The sequence below is a fragment of the Meriones unguiculatus genome, chromosome 4 (genome assembly GCF_030254825.1).
Source record: "Meriones unguiculatus strain TT.TT164.6M chromosome 4, Bangor_MerUng_6.1, whole genome shotgun sequence".
Taxonomy (NCBI): Eukaryota; Metazoa; Chordata; class Mammalia; order Rodentia; family Muridae; genus Meriones; species Meriones unguiculatus.
Genome location: NC_083352.1, coordinates 26788743 through 26805891, shown reverse-complemented (window position 1 = coordinate 26805891; position 17149 = coordinate 26788743). Strand labels below are relative to the sequence as shown.

General features: G+C 44.9%; 1 protein-coding gene and 1 long non-coding RNA gene across 7 annotated transcripts in view; one reads left to right on the top strand and one right to left on the bottom strand.

Annotated features, from left to right (window-relative positions):
• Ppp1r3b (protein phosphatase 1 regulatory subunit 3B) overlaps positions 1–7485 on the bottom strand; it is a 25990-nt gene extending 18505 nt beyond the window's left edge. Inside the window, exons 1-3 of one of the 6 annotated variants that reach the window (XR_009591354.1) lie at positions 7221–7477; positions 6809–7106; positions 775–899 (exon numbers count right to left, since the gene is read on the bottom strand). The gene's annotated coding sequence lies outside the window, so the exon portion shown is untranslated. The other 5 variants (XR_009591353.1, XR_009591356.1, XR_009591357.1 and 2 more) reach the window with 5 other exon arrangements.
• LOC132653613 (uncharacterized) lies at positions 7248–17149 on the top strand. Its single transcript, XR_009591358.1, has 3 exons — positions 7248–7311; positions 15730–15820; positions 16602–17149. It is a non-coding gene; the product is annotated as an uncharacterized LOC132653613 (long non-coding RNA).

Genomic DNA, 17149 nt, shown 5'->3' with positions numbered 1-17149 from the left:
TTATGTACCTGAAGCCCTGGCATTACGCTCTAGTAAAAATAAACCAATAAACATATAGATAAAACTGACTTGTGAGATGAATTTGCCCACGGCCTTACACCCTGGACCATTGCTTCGTTAAAATGCATATGACTTCTTTAGTTTGTGTTGTTTACTGTTTTTGTCATTATAAACCTGACACAAAGTCATCGTCGGCCTTGTGGAAAGTACAGAAAAATATAAACAAAAAGCAGAATGCCATCATTCAGTAATAGCTACAAACATAACACATGCAAAGGTGTTCTTTCATGGTAGTAGTTCATGACTGTCGTTTTAACTGTATTACTATTGTAGTTTTCTAATAAAGTTTCTCGCTCTGAGTCAGAGTATCACTGTATGGCTTTGGCTGTCCTGAACTATGTAGAACAGGCTGACCTTGAACTCACAGCAGTCTGCCTGCGTCTGCTTCTTGAATGTTGGGTTAAAAAGCATGTAGCACCATGGCAGCCCTGACAAATGTTTCTTGATGCCTACCCAGTGTTCTTTCTCACACAGAGACCACACTTTAACTCTTTTACTTTTATGCCAGCATATTCTGTTTAATTTTTTTGTGTTGTTGATGATGGAACGTGGCTTTGTGTATGCCAGGCAAGGGTTCTAGTGTTCCCTCAGTAAGCTACAGCCCTCAACCTTTAAATCTTTTCTTCTTGGGAGGAACTAAGTTTTCTTCTTCACATTTCAGTTTTCTCTGATGTAAATAGTCATCATTTGACAAGTGTTTTCCTATTTGACAAGTATCTTCATATTTATATTTTTGTCCGTATTCCTGTTGATTTCCAGACTGGGGATGTTTTTCTGATCGGCTCCATATTGCCAAATTGTTTTTAGAAAGGTTACTATTAATTTTTTTCATTCTGTCCCTGGGGGAAAATAAGTTAAATGATTCTAATAAGGTCTTGGTTTGTGGACTTTGGGCAAATTACACTCACTCAATTTGCAAAAAGATCACATGAAAATTTTTACGAATGAATTCTGTGCTCTGTATTTGGTCGAAAATAGCCACATACCTCATCCCTGGCCTCAGCCTGGACTCATGGAATACGCAGCCAACTTGGGCTATGAATGGACACTTTACAACCCATATTATTGACTTAAATGGCAGTAAGTGGTGGAGAGGAAGGCAACTAAGCTGGAGACTACCACTTTGTTGGGTTTACAGAGCATTAGGCAAAACCCAGTATGTATTAATACTCCCTTCTTATTCATCATGCTTATGACTGGTGTGATCATAAATTATATTAAAACATGTAATTCAATACACATAGAACACAATGCATAAAGAAACTACAACCAGAATTTCCTGGCAAGAGGCACACATTTTTGTAAGAATAGCCTATTAGGATGCTTTTAAAATTGTGGCAGGACCCTTGGCTATTGTGTGGTTCTCTTGCATGCCTCCGGATTCAGATGACTTGGATGTGGGCAAACACTTCCTACTCTGTTTAATTAACTGTACTTCCTCTGATACAAGTCTTTCTGGATCTCACTCTTTTTCGGTTTTTTGGGACAGGGTTTCTCTGTGTAGCCTTGGCTGTCCTGGACTCGCTTTGTAGACCAGGCTGGCCTCAGACTCACAGATATACCCCTGCCTCTGCCTCCCCTAGTGCTGGGATTGCAGGTGTGTGCCTCTGTGCCAGGCTCTAGAGCTCACTCTTAGCAACATGCAACAAGGAGTACTCTACTTAGTACTAACTTGAGGGATTAAGGGAAAAGAAACAAGTATCTACATGCAGATCCCCAGACTCATCTCCTCCATTTCCCAGAAGGCTTAGTTTCCTAGGACCCCTTTCTTCTGCAGCAGAAGACTCAGAGGAGCATTGACTTCCTGGTTGTCTCCATGATCAGCTTACAGCCCCTAGAGAACTTTGACCTAAAGTCTGTATTTTCTTTCCTGGATCCCATGTTAAAGATTTCTCCACATGGTACACAGGCTATCTTAGATCTAGGGACGAAATGGTTGGAACTAGGATTTCAGAGTGTTGAGACATCTACCTAGTCACCGCCCACCACACACATACACACGTACTCACACATACACACACATTCACACACACTCACATGCACACACCACACACATACACACACGTACTCAGATACACGTACATACACACACATCCACAGAGCCACTGACCCAGGCAGGGGCCATTACTTAATGAATCTATTTTCCCTACTATATTATAAAACTGAGGACAACAGCTCATTTGTTATAGAAGCTACTTAAGTTTCTTGTAAAATTACACCTCACCAAAGAACAACCTGACAGCAATTAGCATGAGTCTTCCTTGGGGAACAGCCAGGACTATAAACCACAGAAAACCAAACTTTGCCAGCTTCGTTTCCACCTAAACCTTGGAGATTGCTACAACAATACATTAAGCTTTAACAAAGATATTTGGTCTCATTCCCATTTTTCTTCTGTTAACCCCTTGGTCATTTTCAAGTGCATGGTCTTTTGTGTTCTGTTATTTTTCTCAGGCTCCACTGCTTTTTAAAGTGCAGTCATTTGTCTTTTTAAACCTGGCTTTGACTTTTGTTCTTTTCCCTTTCTTCCTTTTGTCCTTCCTCCCCCACCTCTCTCTCGAACCCTCTTCCTCTTTCCTTTCTTCTTCTCCTCCTTCTCTGAGAAACGTATCATAAAATATATGAAGAAGATTTAGGTTTAACTTTCTGCTAAAATTCCCAGGAAGATGTAAAAAGAGGTGAAGACCCACAAGCTCCTGATAGCCTAAACACAATGGAGTAAGAGCTTGGCCACGGGACCTTGAAACGGTGACTCTGTCCTGATTATCTATGGAGTCTGGGAACATGATCTTAGCAGCTTTCTTGTCCTTTTCTTGTGCTGGCCTTGGAAGGGTTACTCTGAGGATTTTCTGGATTGTTTTATGTATACCCAGGATCACACTTTACAAAACCCAAATGCGAACAATGTTTACATTTCCTGATTATTCTAAATAACAATAACTTCTAGAAGCTGATAGCAGTTGGTGCGGACTCATGAGAACTAAGAAGAGGCCTTTGGCCTTAGACTTTGCAGCCTCTGCTATACTTGTCCTCTGTGACATCCTTACCATCTATGGGGCTACTGCTCAGAGTACGTGTTGGTGATGTCTTTTTAGCAGGCCTGCTAAGAAATCCCTGTGGCTTCAGGCCTAAGACCCGTCTAGGGTGTTGTACCTAAGCAGTGTCACGCTCCATTGCCAGAGGAAAGCTTAATCCCACAGTTCATAGGCTTCACTCCTTCCTAGGCTTCCTCTCTGAAAACACATAGAAGCTGCAGTCTTGATCTTTCATTTGTGGGGAGTTCTGGATCCCCAGACAAAGGCTTATTAAGAGGAGCAAATTCTTTAGAGGCTCCTCAAACATAAAGGAGCTGTTAGTGCCTCAAAGAGCCAAGACTTTAGAAAACAAAGACCTGCTTATTCCCCCAGTGTAAGATATGGAAGCAAAGTCTTACACCAACACATCTGTAGCTTGCTATGCTTATAGTGAATACTCCATGGCCTCAGTATTTGGGAGTTAACCAAATACTCCCTCAGTTGAGGGTAAATGAATAGACGTAGATTATTTAGAAAGGAAAATGGAGCTTTCTAAAGAGTGGAAGGAAGTAGCCTTCTGGAAGAAGCTTGCTTACTACAAGAAACAAAAGAAAAACTTTTAAATAGTCTTGGCTACAAATAGACATGGTGCATACAGAGAAATAACTCAGATGAAAAATTAGAACACAGGACAGAGGTGAGAGGGAAGGAGAGGGGGCAGGGCGATGTATCAGCAGCTAAGAGACCCATCTGCTCTTTCCCATGACCCAACTTTGATTCCCAGCACCCATGTGGCTTCTAACAAGTCAGTAACCCCAATTCCAGGAGCTCTGCCGTCCTCTTCTGGCATCCATGGGTAGTGCAGCACACAGGCGTAGGTGCAGGAAAAAAACACATAAAATAAAAATAAGTATATCTTTAGGTAAAAAAGAGTGGATGAAAAAATGCTTGGTACTGTGGCAAGTGCCTGTAATTCCAGCACTGAAGAAGCTGAGGCAGGAGGATTGGGAGTCTAAGACCAGCTTGGGCAACATACATGGTGAGACCTTATCTCAAAATTAGCTGATAAATATAACCTTCAACAACAGGGTAAAAATAGATGGCCAAAAGTGCAGCCAAAGAATCAAAGTCCACCATGGAGGTAGAAATAGGGGAAACTGACAGTGTGGACTGTGGCGTCACTGATAAGGAGAGCACTTCTTAGAAGTTCAGTGAAGAACAGGGCATAAAAACTGAAAGAGGAGAACAGTCATTGAGTAGGTTCTAAAAGGTGAAGAGAGTCACGAGGTCACACACAACAGTTGCAGCAATGCTAAGGAACAGAAATAACGGATGGCAACTTTAGAGAAGTAGGTATTTCTAAGCTGCAGAGAGGAGATAATGGAGATTGATGGTCTCCCATCTCAGGTATAATCACTTCAAATAGTGGTTATCAACTTGTTAGTCATGACCCCCTTCGGGGTCAAGGGACCATTTTACAGGGTCAAATATCAGATACTCTGAATATCAGACATTCACCTTACTAGTCATACCAGTAGCAAGATTCCAGTTATGAAGTAGTAACAAAGATAATTTCATGGTTGGGGGTCACCACAACAGGAGGAACTGTATTAAACAATCACAGCATTAGGAAGGTTGAGGACGTCTGCCTTAAAAGGATCCAATCAGTCCAGTGCAGTGGCGCATGCCTTTAATCCCAGCACTTGGGAGGCAGAAGCAGGCAGATCTCCGTGAGTCCATGGCCAGCCTGGTCTACAAAGTGAGTTCCAGGACAGCCAGGGCTGTTAAACAGAGAAACCCTGTCTCAACAAACAAGCAAACGAACAAATAAGCACCCAAATCTAGACACCTAGTGATGACATCTTTGTGTCTCAAACACAAATATAGACACAAAGTGCTATGAAGCAAACCCCCACCCCACATGGGGCAAAGACACAAATGACAGCCTGACTTCTGATGTGTGTAGAAGAGCAGGGCACATCCGAATTTTACACACGGCCAAGTAGATTTTCTTGTTGACATGACCTTGCTTCCTGACACTCCCCAGTTTTCTTAGCACATCTCCCTGTGTTATGAAATACAACCGTGAGACTGAAAAAAAGATGATTACGTCTTATCCACCCTGGTGAGTTACTTCCTCATGCCCGAACCTATCTGATGGCTCCTCACTTTTCTGCATTGAGCACTTTCTGTTTAACAAGCCTCCTCTCTGGCAGTGGGAAGGTTATTGGCTGCTGAGGAAAGAGGCCTTCTTCCCTATGGCTTCTTGAACCCATCTCTCCCACTTTCAGGGTGGTCCTACTGTTTACCTTTCAGAAGAGAATGTCTACTTTGTGGGTGTAGTGTTTGCTCAGGTAAAAAAAAAAAAATCAACACACCACGTTTTTGCACCTTGATTTCACACCATGTGCCAACTCTATAGTTTATAAAGGATATTGGGAAATCAGAGCTGGTTCAAGTTAAAAAGAAGCCTGGTTTTTTTTTTTTTTTTGTTTTTTTTTTGTTATTTTTTTTTCGTATGTCACCCTCCACTTACTGGGAAGGAAACTAAGGCCAAGAAAGATGACATCACTTATTTCCAGTCATGGTTGTAGAGGGTCTTCATTCCTCAAGGTCTGGTTTCCCTTTCCAGGATTTTTGTTACTCATGGGCAACCAGAAAAAGGGCAACCAATATCATACACACACACATACACACACACACACACACACACTGTTCATAATATATTTAATATAGTTATGTATAATAAATATGTTATAAGCATATATGAAGACAGAGCATAATTACATAGCTTTTATTGCAGGATATCATAATAATTTTTATTATCGTTGTTAACTTGTTACTTGTGCCTAATTTATCAATTAACCTTTTATTATGCATGTTTATGCATAGCAAAAACACAGTAAGACTTGTTCTATCTAGAACTCTTCAGAGTTTGGAGTTCTGGGGTCTCTGGTAATAAGATATTTTCTTCTAAGCTAGCAGACTTGTCTATGGATTCTTGACATTTCCCAGGTGACACTGGTTCAAATTCAAGGGAATGAGCTCCCGCTCTCTCTCTTTGTAGCCCCGTAGTGTTTCTGTGTAACACTAAGCCAGTCAGGAACTCTTCAGGTTGGAAAAGAGAGATACCTCATTCCAACTAACCACGCCAAACAAGAGTAACCAAGAAGGCCACTTTGGCACTGGCGTTACTATTGACTTTTCCACACGCAGGGAACAGGCCTGCTCACTTCTGGAGCCAACACCGAAGTGACTTGACACAGGGCACAACCAAGACCAACTTCTCAGCACAAGGGAGATTTATTTGCCCCAGACGGACAAGGGGCAGAGAATAAGAGACAAAGACAGGAGGCAGAGAGAGATGTGAAAAGGAACGGGTGTGTGTGTGTGTGTGGGGGGGGGGTATTTGCTGAGAGGAGACAGGCATAGCCCATAGGCAAATGACCGTTTATAAGGGGAAAAAGGTAAACCTGCATCAGGATGAGTCAGTTTGTTCCGATTGGGCATGTTGATTAGGTGAGCCAAAGGGGGCTTTGGATTGCTGGACTTTAATACTTTGATAGCTGGACCTTGGTGGTCAGGAGGAGGAATTGACATATTGTTTTCTCCCTAGTCCTGCAACCTTATGTTTCCAGCAAGAGAACAAATGAACAATACGGCTGCTTGGCCTCCACCTTGGCCGCCACCAAGGTCACTTCTGGAAGAGGCAGGCTGCTGCCTAATTTGCCTACCTCACGGCACGCATGCGCAGACGCTTGAAGGGTAACTGAGAGCAGGCTGTACTTTGTAGACGGTGCTTCCTCCTGTGCTGTGGTCACGCTCTCCTCCCCTAGAAAACTGGAGAAAGACGGTGAGCTTACCTGATGCTCAGCTCAAGTCCCCAAGATGCTTGTGTGGTAGGACCCTCTCCTTCTCAGAACTTGGCCTCGGCATCGTGAGACAGACGGACAAACCCAGAGCCTTGGCGTCAGCTGTCTCCTTGTGCCTTCCGCTCTCCTCAGTCCAGCAGGAACTGTGCTTTACTCTGAACTGAACACACCACATATCTTCATTTACTTAAATCCGAAAGACGGGTATTTTTACTAAACCTCTTCTCACCTCCCCCGCCCCTCCCCCGCCTTTGTCTTTGTAGCCAAGACTGACCTAGAAAATTTCTCTCTTCTTCCCTTAGCTACCAGGCTGGGATCACAGGTATGCATCACACTTCTCTTAACACACCCCGGGGCCCAAACAGGTAAGAAAACAGAGAAATTAAGCAAGTTATCTAAGATCACACAGCAACCGGCAAATGGCTGAGTTCTGAATCAAAAATCTGATCTATCCGACTCCAAACCTCAGGCTCTGTCCACCATCCCAGCTGCAGCTCAAAGCAACCAGATGAAAAGGCCGATAGCCCCACCTCGAGGACTCTTTATCTGGCCTCTGTGGGTTGCTGAATTAAATCTGAGGGCCTTTCAGGCCGCCGGCAGAATAAACACTGGGTTTAGCAAACACAGGCCTTAATTGGATTTGACTGCCAGGACAACCACCTCATTCACAGGTGGGCGGCCCCGGCAGCGAGATTCAGTTACAGGGCACTGGTGTTGGCAGGAAGAGGGGTCAGCAACCTCTGGGGGTGGCTAGAGCCGAAGCCCTGGAAGGAAGTGTGGGCAGGTGGAGGAGAAAGCCCAGGGGCAAAGAAAGGAGAAAGATGCAGATGGTAGGGTGCTGAGCTGTGTGCTGGACAAAAGGAAAAGGCCTCACAATGGATGGACAGATGCCAAGCAGCACTGACTTCAGGAAGAAGCCAGGCTTGAAAACAAGTTTTCCTACCCCAATTTGCAAATATGACCAGCATCCTGACAATATAAAACCAAAACAAATACAGAGTCAGGAGGGAATTCTGTAGTGAGCCCAGAAGGGACTCGTTTGATTCCAAACTGCGTTGGGACAGTTGTCTCCAGGGTGCAGGATAGGCTCAAGGTTGCTGTATCGGCTTTGCAACAAGTGAAGGCAGAGAATGTCACACCAGTTGTGTAGATTGTACTGTGCAGGAAAGACCCACGGATAACCGAGTCCCAGAGCCCCCTTCCACAGCACCCAGCCGGCATTGGTCATATGGTGCGATACCTGAGTGACCACTGCATGGTGACAGAGATGGCCTGGCAGCCAGTTAGAAGTCAACTTATGGGAATTCCTCCCACCGTACAGGTTCCAGACTGTCAGCTTGGCAGCAGGCATCTTTACCCATTGAGTCATCTGGAGGTGTGTGTAGGTAGGTGAGTGTCCTGGTCTCCACACTTTACCCTAGGAAACTGGCCAGGAAACAGTGTATCAGAGTATCTTAGTCTCATCAAGACACACCAGGGACAGTGGGCTTTAAACGGCAGCAGTGTTTTTAACCGCTGTGGAGGCTGAAAGACCCAAGAATCAGGGACTTGGTGGATCATCTGCTAAAGGCTACTTTCTCACAGACAGCACTGCCACGCTGTCTTCTCCAGACCAGCCTGGTCTACTGAGTGAGTTCAAAGAGAGCCACGGCTACACACACACACACAATCCCTGTCTCAAACAGAAAGAAGATTTAAAAAGAAAGAAAGGCAAATTAAAAAAAAAAAAGAAAAAGAAAAAAGAAAAGGGTCACCCTATATAACCGTGGCTGTCCTAAAACTCACTTGCTATATAGAGCCAGGCATGGAGGCACATGCCTGTAATCCTAGCGCTCAGGGAGGCAGATGCAGCCAGATCTCTGTGAGTTCAAGGCCAGGCTGGTTTACAAAGTGAGTTCTGGACAGCCAAGGCTACACAGAGAAACTCTGTCTCAAAAAACAAAAATGCAAAACATAAACAAAAACAAAAAACAAAACAACAATGACAAAAAAGAACTCACTATATAGACCAGACTGGCTTCAAACTCAGAGGTCTGCCTGCTTCTACTTCCCACGTGCTAAGATTAGAGGCTTGTGTCACTATGCCTGGCTATGAATGAACTTAAAAACGGAGGAAGAAAGGAAGGAAGGAAGGAAGGAAGGAAGGAAGGAAGGAAGGAAGGAAGGAAAAAAGGAAGGAAGGGAGGGAGGGAGGGAGGGAGGGAGGGAGGGAGGGAGGAAAGGAAGGAAGGAAGGAAGGAAGGAGGGAGGGAGGGAGGGAGGATGGGAGGGAGGGAGGAGGGAAGGAAGGAAGGAAGGAAGAAAGGAAGGAGGGAAGGGAGGGAGGAGGGAAGGAAGGAAGGAAGGAAGAAAGGAAGGAAGGAAGGGAAGGAGGGAAGGGAGGGAGGGAGGGAAGGAGGGAACGGAGGGAGGGAGGGAGGGAGGGAGGAAGGAAGAAAGAAAGAAAAAGAAAGAAAGAAAGAAAGAAAGAAAGAAAGAAAGAAAGAAAGAAAGAAAGAAATTCTATCAGAATTAAGAAATTAAGCTTAACAGAAAGCAGGAAAGAAAATATTTTCAATTTATCATGAACCAAGAACATGTTTCTGTAACAAAGAAATTAGAGGTATGCCCTAGCATAGAACCAGCCACAGTGAAAAACGAAAACATTCCAGTTATAAATAACCAGTTAAGAGGAAATACATTCTAGGGGCCCAGAGATGGCTCAGTGGTTGCTCGCTTGTTGCTCTGCCAGAGGATCTGTGAACAAACCCCAGCACTCACATGGAAGCTCACAGCCATGTGCCGCTCCAGTCCTGGGGGAGTTGCCTCCCCCCTCTGGCTTCTGTGGACACCAGGCATGAATGTTGTAGTATGCATACATGCAGGCTAAACATTCATACACATCAAAGAAAATTATCTAAAAAAAATTAAAACTGAAATCTATACACCAAATGGCCATCCTTGCACGCAGAGATGTGTAAGAAAGAGATCCAGGGGTTTCAGTTATACCCGGTCGGGACCTCGAGATGTCCCATTCGTGTTAACATTGCGTGCTGGGAGTTTTTCATGTGATTGGGATGGGCATTCGCTCATTTATTCACTCACTCGTTCAGCCCGTCTTGTCAACTTTCTGGCGTTGCCAGACACTCTGTCAGGGCGAAGGAAACGGAGAGGGTAGGCAAGGATAGCTGCTGTGTCCCTGCTTGCTGTTGCTCAAAGGAGTCATTGGGGAGAAAATATTGCTGGCTGGTGGGGCAGAATTCTTTGTAACAAGAGGACAAGGACAAGGACGGCTGGACCAAATCCCAGTGTAGTTGCTCACAAGCATGTCTTTTTTTTTTTTCTTTCTGAGACAGGGTTTCTCTGTGTAACCTTGGCTGTGGCTGTCCTGGACTCACTTTGTAGACCAGGCTGGGCTGGAACTCACAGAGATCAGCCTTCCTCTGCCTCCCAGAGTGTTGGGATTACAGTCGTGTGCCACCACGGCTGGCTTCACCGTGTCCATTTTCATCCCAATGGCAGAGCCATGTGCTTTTGGTGGCTGAAGCGAGCCAACACACGGCTGTTGAATTGTTTATAAAGCTAAGCATTATTGATGTGCTTGGTGTTGTATCCTTTCTCCTGATAGCTCTCAAACACGGCTGACAACGCGCTAGAAGCTGCGACAGGATGCGAGGTCAGCTCTGGGGCTGCGCTCTGTCACTGGCCTGCTTTGTAACTTCTGTCACATTGCAGTCTGAGGAGATCACTCCTGCAGCTCAACAGGTCTGCCGTCCTGACTCAGTGGCTTCTGAAACAGGAATGCTGCTATGGAGTCCTTGCACCAATCAGGCACAGGCCCTCCTCAGAGAGAGAGTGTGTCCTTGTTCCTGACCACATTAGGTTTGTCCAGATGTCTATTTTATGTCTATAGTTATCTTGTCAATATTACTTAGCTTAATCCTTAACGAGGGATCCGCTGTAAGTTGTTACCAGGAACACAATTCACAGACTGCTCTGAGATGCTTCCTGAACACAAGGAATGGTCTGAGACTCACTAAAGACACTGACCCTAGGACCCTCCAGGGCCTAGATCAAAGGTCACCGTGTCTGTCTCTCTGCCTCCTGTGAATGCTGCCTCTTGCACGCAGAGGGAACTGGACACTCAGCTGTTTCTAGGCTCCCAGCTGGAGCCTAGAAGGTTAACAAGTATATTCTGTCAAACACTGAGCCTTGGCTGCCTTTACCATCTCTGTAATGTGGAGTCAGTCACCTGCAAAGACACCCCCAAGATTTTGAGTATTAGGCACAGCCAAGCTGGCACAATTATTGTAAATGACATTTTCTTCTTTGTCACTACAAACTAGGTATCAATAGAAAACAGAGGTCAGGATGGAATATATTTGCAGAATACCATACCATTTTTTTTTTTTTTAAAAAAAACCTCCTCACCCACCAAATAATACTGTCTTTGTGGAGTCCAAGTGACAGGAACCCAGTTCAACCTAGATAGTTGTGCTAATCAGCTTTCTGTTACTATAACAAAACACCTTAGATAATCAACTATAAAGAGAAAAGTGTGTCTTTTCGAACAGTTTTGTAGGTTTCAGTCCATGGTCAGTTGTCCTCATTACTTTGACACAATAGATCAGAGAGTTTAGAGAGAGAGAGAAAGCTCACAGGGAAGAGGTTAATTTGGTTTTAGAATTTTTGACCTTGAAGTGCTGGTGTGTTTAACAAATGGAGTTTTCTATCAGGCAGGTGGGCATTTAGGCCAAGGGCTACAAATTTAAGAGCTAAGTATATGGCAGAAGTAAATTGATACAATAAAAGGCACTAGTTAAAAGACTAGTTAAATGGATGAGAGATTAAGGATATGCAAAAATTAATTAACAAACTGTGACCATCTACAGACCTTTGGGAAAAAGGCAGACAACTGTAGTGTTAAAAAAAAAAAAAAAAAGGATGGAGCCAGGTAACAGATACCAGAACCAACAGCTTCTACCCTTCCTTGGTCCACTCACCACTGCAGACATCACTAATCAAGCAAGACAATTTTCTCCATAGTGTTTGGACTTTGCAACATTATGCTTCAGCTTTATCAGATTAAACTCATGATAGGAAAAAACGGGGGGGGGGGTTCCTTTTTTTGTTTGTGTTGAGAGAGGGGCTCTCTTCCTATCTCTGGCTGTCCAGGAACTTCATAGACCAAGCCTCAAATACACAGAGATCCTTCTGTTTTTGCCTCCCAAGTGCTAGCACTGAAGGTGTGTGTCACCATTCCAAGCTTAGAAAAAGTCTGCCATTCTTGTCTGATTGAAAAGTAAAGAGAGGGAGATATTTTTAAAGGAGAGAGTGGCTAGGCATAAGAAAGCAGAGAGAACAAAGCCTAAAGAAAACCAGAAGGGTTAATACCAGAAAAATGACCCCCATTGGTCCATTTTTTGAATGCATAGTAAGCAGGGAGTGGAACTGTTTGAAAAGATTAGAAGGATTAGGGGGTGTGGCTTTGTTGGAGGAGTTATGTCACTGTTAGGGGGCTTTGAGGTTTCAAAGCCCTGACAGGCCCAGTCTCACTTGGCCTGCAGATCAGAATGTAGCTCTCAGCTATTGCTCCATCACCATGCTTCCTGCCATGATGATAATAGACTAAGTCTCTGAAACAGTAAGCAAGCCTGTCTTAGGATTACTATTGCTCTTATGAAACAACATGACCAAGAGCAAAATGGGGAGGAAGGCTTTCTTTGCCTTACATTTCTACATCATAGACTCTCATTGAAAGAAGTCAGAACTGGAAATCAAACAGGGCCAGAACCTGGAGGTAGAAGCTCATGCAGATGTCATGGAGGAGTGCTACTTGATGGCTGCTCCCCGGTGGCTTAGTCAGTCTGCTTTCTTATAAAATCCAGGACCTCTGGTCCAGGGATGGCACTACCCACAGTGAGCTGAGCCTCCATCATCAATCACTAATTTAAAATATGCCCTACAGGCTTACCCACAGACAGACTTTATGAAGGTATTTTCTTGAGTGAGGTCTCCTCTCCTCAGATGATTTCAGGTTGTGTCAAGTTGACACAAAACTATCCAGCAAAAAGACCCCAATGCTTTCATTTTTTGGTTTTGCTTTTTCAAACAGGGTTTCTCTGTGTAGCCTTGGCTGTTCTGGACTTGCTTTGTAGACCAGGCTGGCTTCAAACTCATAGAGACCCGCCTGCTTCTGCCTCCCTAAGTGCTGGGATTAAAGATGTGTGCCACCATGACCAGCTGAGTGCTTTCTTTCATAAGAGTTGTCTTGGTTGTGGTCCCTCTTTATAGCAATAGAATAGTGACTGAGAAAACATGAGATCTTGTGGCCCACAGAGAAGTTTTTTTGAGAGCTTCAAGAAGCAATCAAGGATATAAGACTGTAATCCCAGCACTGGGATTACACGTTCAAGGGCAGCCTGGGCTGCATATTGAGGTTGTCCCAAAAGAAAAAAAAGTAGAAACAAAAAGAACACAGGCTTTCAAGAAAATTATAACATTCGACTGCCTGCTGAAGCAAGCGCTGTGCTAGCTGGGAGTCTCAGAAAGTGACTGCTGAGTTTCCAATAACACACAGCAATGCTACAACTGGGGTCTTGAGAATTATTATTATTATTATTTTAAGTTTCAAGAAAGCAGTTCAGATCACATTATTTCTTCGGATAAAATTTTAACTTCCTTTTCCTTACTTCACTAAGGATAAGACCGGACACCTGATTTCCAACATACATAGGAAGAACCCATATGCAGTATGATTCCTTTCTTTTCCTGTGTGTGTGCCCATTTCCTCAGCCCTGGGTTATAGTCATGCTTGGAGTGTGTGGCTTTTATGTGGGTTTTGAAAAGTGAACTCAGTCCCCACTTTATACGCTGAGCCATCTCTCTAGACCCTGTAGTATGGATTGCATTTACATATTCAAATATATTTGGTAAACACTAGAAAAACAGTCCCAACATTTAAGTGGCTGCACAAGTTGGAAAACCATATGTCAACACAGAGCAAAGTGTTCTGCTTTCCATATTCATGACAGTTGACTTAAGACACGTAATATAAAGTTGGAGATGGCCTGGAGGCAGCTGAACACACATCACCACAGTTGGAGTTCAGTCCCAGGAGTCATCCCCATTCTGACTTTGACCTTGGGCCAGTGTGACCTTTGACCCCCACAGTCCTTTGTTTTCTTATCTGGGGGATGAGAATTCTGGCCACAGGAACTCTGGCTGAGAGAAAGTCTATGATTCATCCACAGCCAATCCACCTTTACACCCATATTTATTTGGCTGAATCAATAATTTATGTGCACCTGCAGGCCAGCTCTGCACAGCCAAGGTCTCACTCCTTCAGTCAAGCTGAAATAAATTCCTCCCATCCCTGCCTTCTAATGACACCGTCTGAAGTCTCAAGTTTTGGAGGTCAAAGTTGATGACATCTGTGTTTTTCAAAGTCCAAAATTTCTAGGAAGTGACCATCAATATTCATTAGATTCTGGCAGCTGTCAAGATTTCCTCAGTATTCTAAAAAACTGTGAGCTCTCTGGAGCTGGGTGCCCTGAAGAAATCTGATATACCTGCAGGTTTGGTTACTGTGTCGATTGGACCACATCCAAAGGCCAAGCACTGACTCCCTGCATCTTAAGTGTGTTCTGACAGGAAAATTTTGATAAATGCCTAAAGAACTGATTGAACTCCTGGCCCCAACCGTATTTAAAGTCAATTGGGCAAATTTGGAAAACAACAAAAAAAAAAGTAACAGTTATTAATGCTCCCAAGGGCTCCAGCAGAGAATGATGTTGGGCCCTACGCCGGACATTTCCATAATGCGGTGCACTGAACAGCTGTGAGAGGACAGAAAACAAGTCAAGGGGACCTGTCTGAACACCACCCACACAAGCATCCTTTGGAGCTGACTCAGCTCTGGGTGGTGGAGGGATCAGCTCTCCACTCCCTGGCTTGCTTTTGCTGCTCAGCTCTCTCAGCTCTCACTGCTGTTTTGTTTTTTTCGTTTCTGTTTTGTTTTTCTGATAAGAGCATCCTCCTAAGGGCAGAACATGCTGCCCAGGTAGGGGGGGGGGTGTTGGGTGGGGAAGCCATACAGGTCAAGAAAATATGAGCCCACATTCTCCCACTCAATACGCCCTGCCTAGTCCTTCAGGGCTTCGCCATCGTCTCCCTGTTGCTGCAGCTTTATACTTTTCTCTCACCAGAGCAGGCATTGCCATTTCCAAGCCATTTTCTTCCCTGGCTGACTTCCTTCCATCTCAGTGCTTTAATTTGACCTCTTCCCCTCCCCCACCACCCCGCCCGCCATTCCATTATTTCTGCCTTGTTACTGATCTTTCCACCTCCACTTTTGCTCTTGCCACTACAGTTGCAAATGATCCTCCAAAGGACAGTCACAACCTGTCGCCTTTGCCTGTCCCTTCCTGGACTGTGCAAATGAAGTCTTTCATTTCCTGCCCCAGGAATTCCTTGGCTTTGTGGTGACTCTTGTCACCTTCTATGTTGACACTTTTATTCTGCCCAGATAAGCTCTTCATCTGGTGGCCTGTTGCGTATCTTTATCTTTCAAGACCTTCCCCTCATGGTACTTCCTCTGGGAAGACATCTTTAACCCTGGAGTATGCCTTTCTCCCAGAACCAGAGATGGTCCAGTTCTCGCCCAACACTTACAAGGTTTCTTACCCCGTCACGGTCAGCAGCTGGGGCCAGAATCATCTGAAGCCTGACCCACCCAGAGGTACCTGGACAAGGACACCTCACAGGTGGGGCAGAAGCGGCATCTCAGTGTCTGTTTTCTCTAGGTCTCCACGTCATTGGAATACTCTCAACATCTGGCTTCCTACATGGCAGCTCAGTGGTCCAGGGGCTCATGGAGAGACAGAAACAAAGGAAGTAAGAATCAGAAGGAGAACGACAGAAAGAGAGGGGAGAAGGAGAGAAAAATGACAGAGAGAGGGAAAGAGAAAAGAGAGGGAGAGAGAAGAGACATACTTCCTTTTCTGGCCACACACCACAATTGGGCAGCATTAGCTCTGTGACACTCCATCAGCCCGGCTGCCATGGAGACTAGCCCAGGTAAAGAGAGAAGCCATGGGCTCTACCTCTTGACCAAGAGTGTCACAATAGCATCAGGCTCTGGAAATGATCGAGTGTTTTTGTAAAACAGCGTCTTCCACGTTGTTGGTCAGGAGGCTTTGCCCTACCCTGAGTTCTTGGTTATCAGCATGATAAACGAAGATACAGACCTGGAGATTCCTGCAGATCTCTGATGGAAGCTTCAGAGGCTGGAAAGGGCCCTATAGAGTCACTGTGAGAAGCAGGAGTGAGTATCTGTTGAACCACTGCAGAAGGCATGAGCTCTTCCAGAGTCCCCCGGACATGATATTGAGGGACAGGTTACTGAGAATAGAAGGAAAGCTTTTGAGCTCCATGTCAAGGCTTTCAGCTGTCCCAAATAGCTCTGTGACCTTGGCAACCTGTGGACAGCAGGTCACACATATGCAGCAGGATGCTGTCTGTGTCTGCGCTAATTTGTGCATTGTGCTGCAAGCAAGCAACCAAGATCCCACCACTTCCAAGGAGTTACCCCAGAGCCAGTGGGAACCGTGTGTCTATTAACTGGTATTGCTTTTTGTTTGTGTTTTATTGCCGTCATTCTGTTTTCACTACCTAGGTTAGACTGGCCTCCAGTTCACAGAGGTCCGCCTGCCTGTACCTCCCAAGTGCTGGAATTAGAGGCTTGTGTCACCACACCCAGCTCTTAAGGTATAATTTGCGGCTGTCACTGGAAGAGTCTCATCGCTGCCATCTTCAGCCTCGGACCCAAGGCAGAAGTGGAGAGAAACAGAAAGTAGAGGAAGAAAAAGTGTGGAGAGAGAAGGCCGTAGGCAGGCTGAGAGAGATGAATTGATCAAAAGTCCCCCCCCCCCGGAACCCTGTGGTGGTCTGTCCCTCCACAGTGGGAGCCACAGCTGGCCTCCGGAGCAAGACAAGGCAAATTTAAGAAGTCTCCCCGCCACGCACCCCAGAACAGATGGTCGCTCTCTTCCAAGCTACACTGCCTAACATGACTCCCCAGGTTTAGCAGGCCATAGCTATACCCATTCCAGGCAAAAAACTCCAGGGAGGTCACAATCAAATCACAGTTTTTATGTTATTGATTTGGCCCAAGTTGATATTGCTCCATCTGGTTGGAATAAAAGATGCATTTTTCTCGTTGTA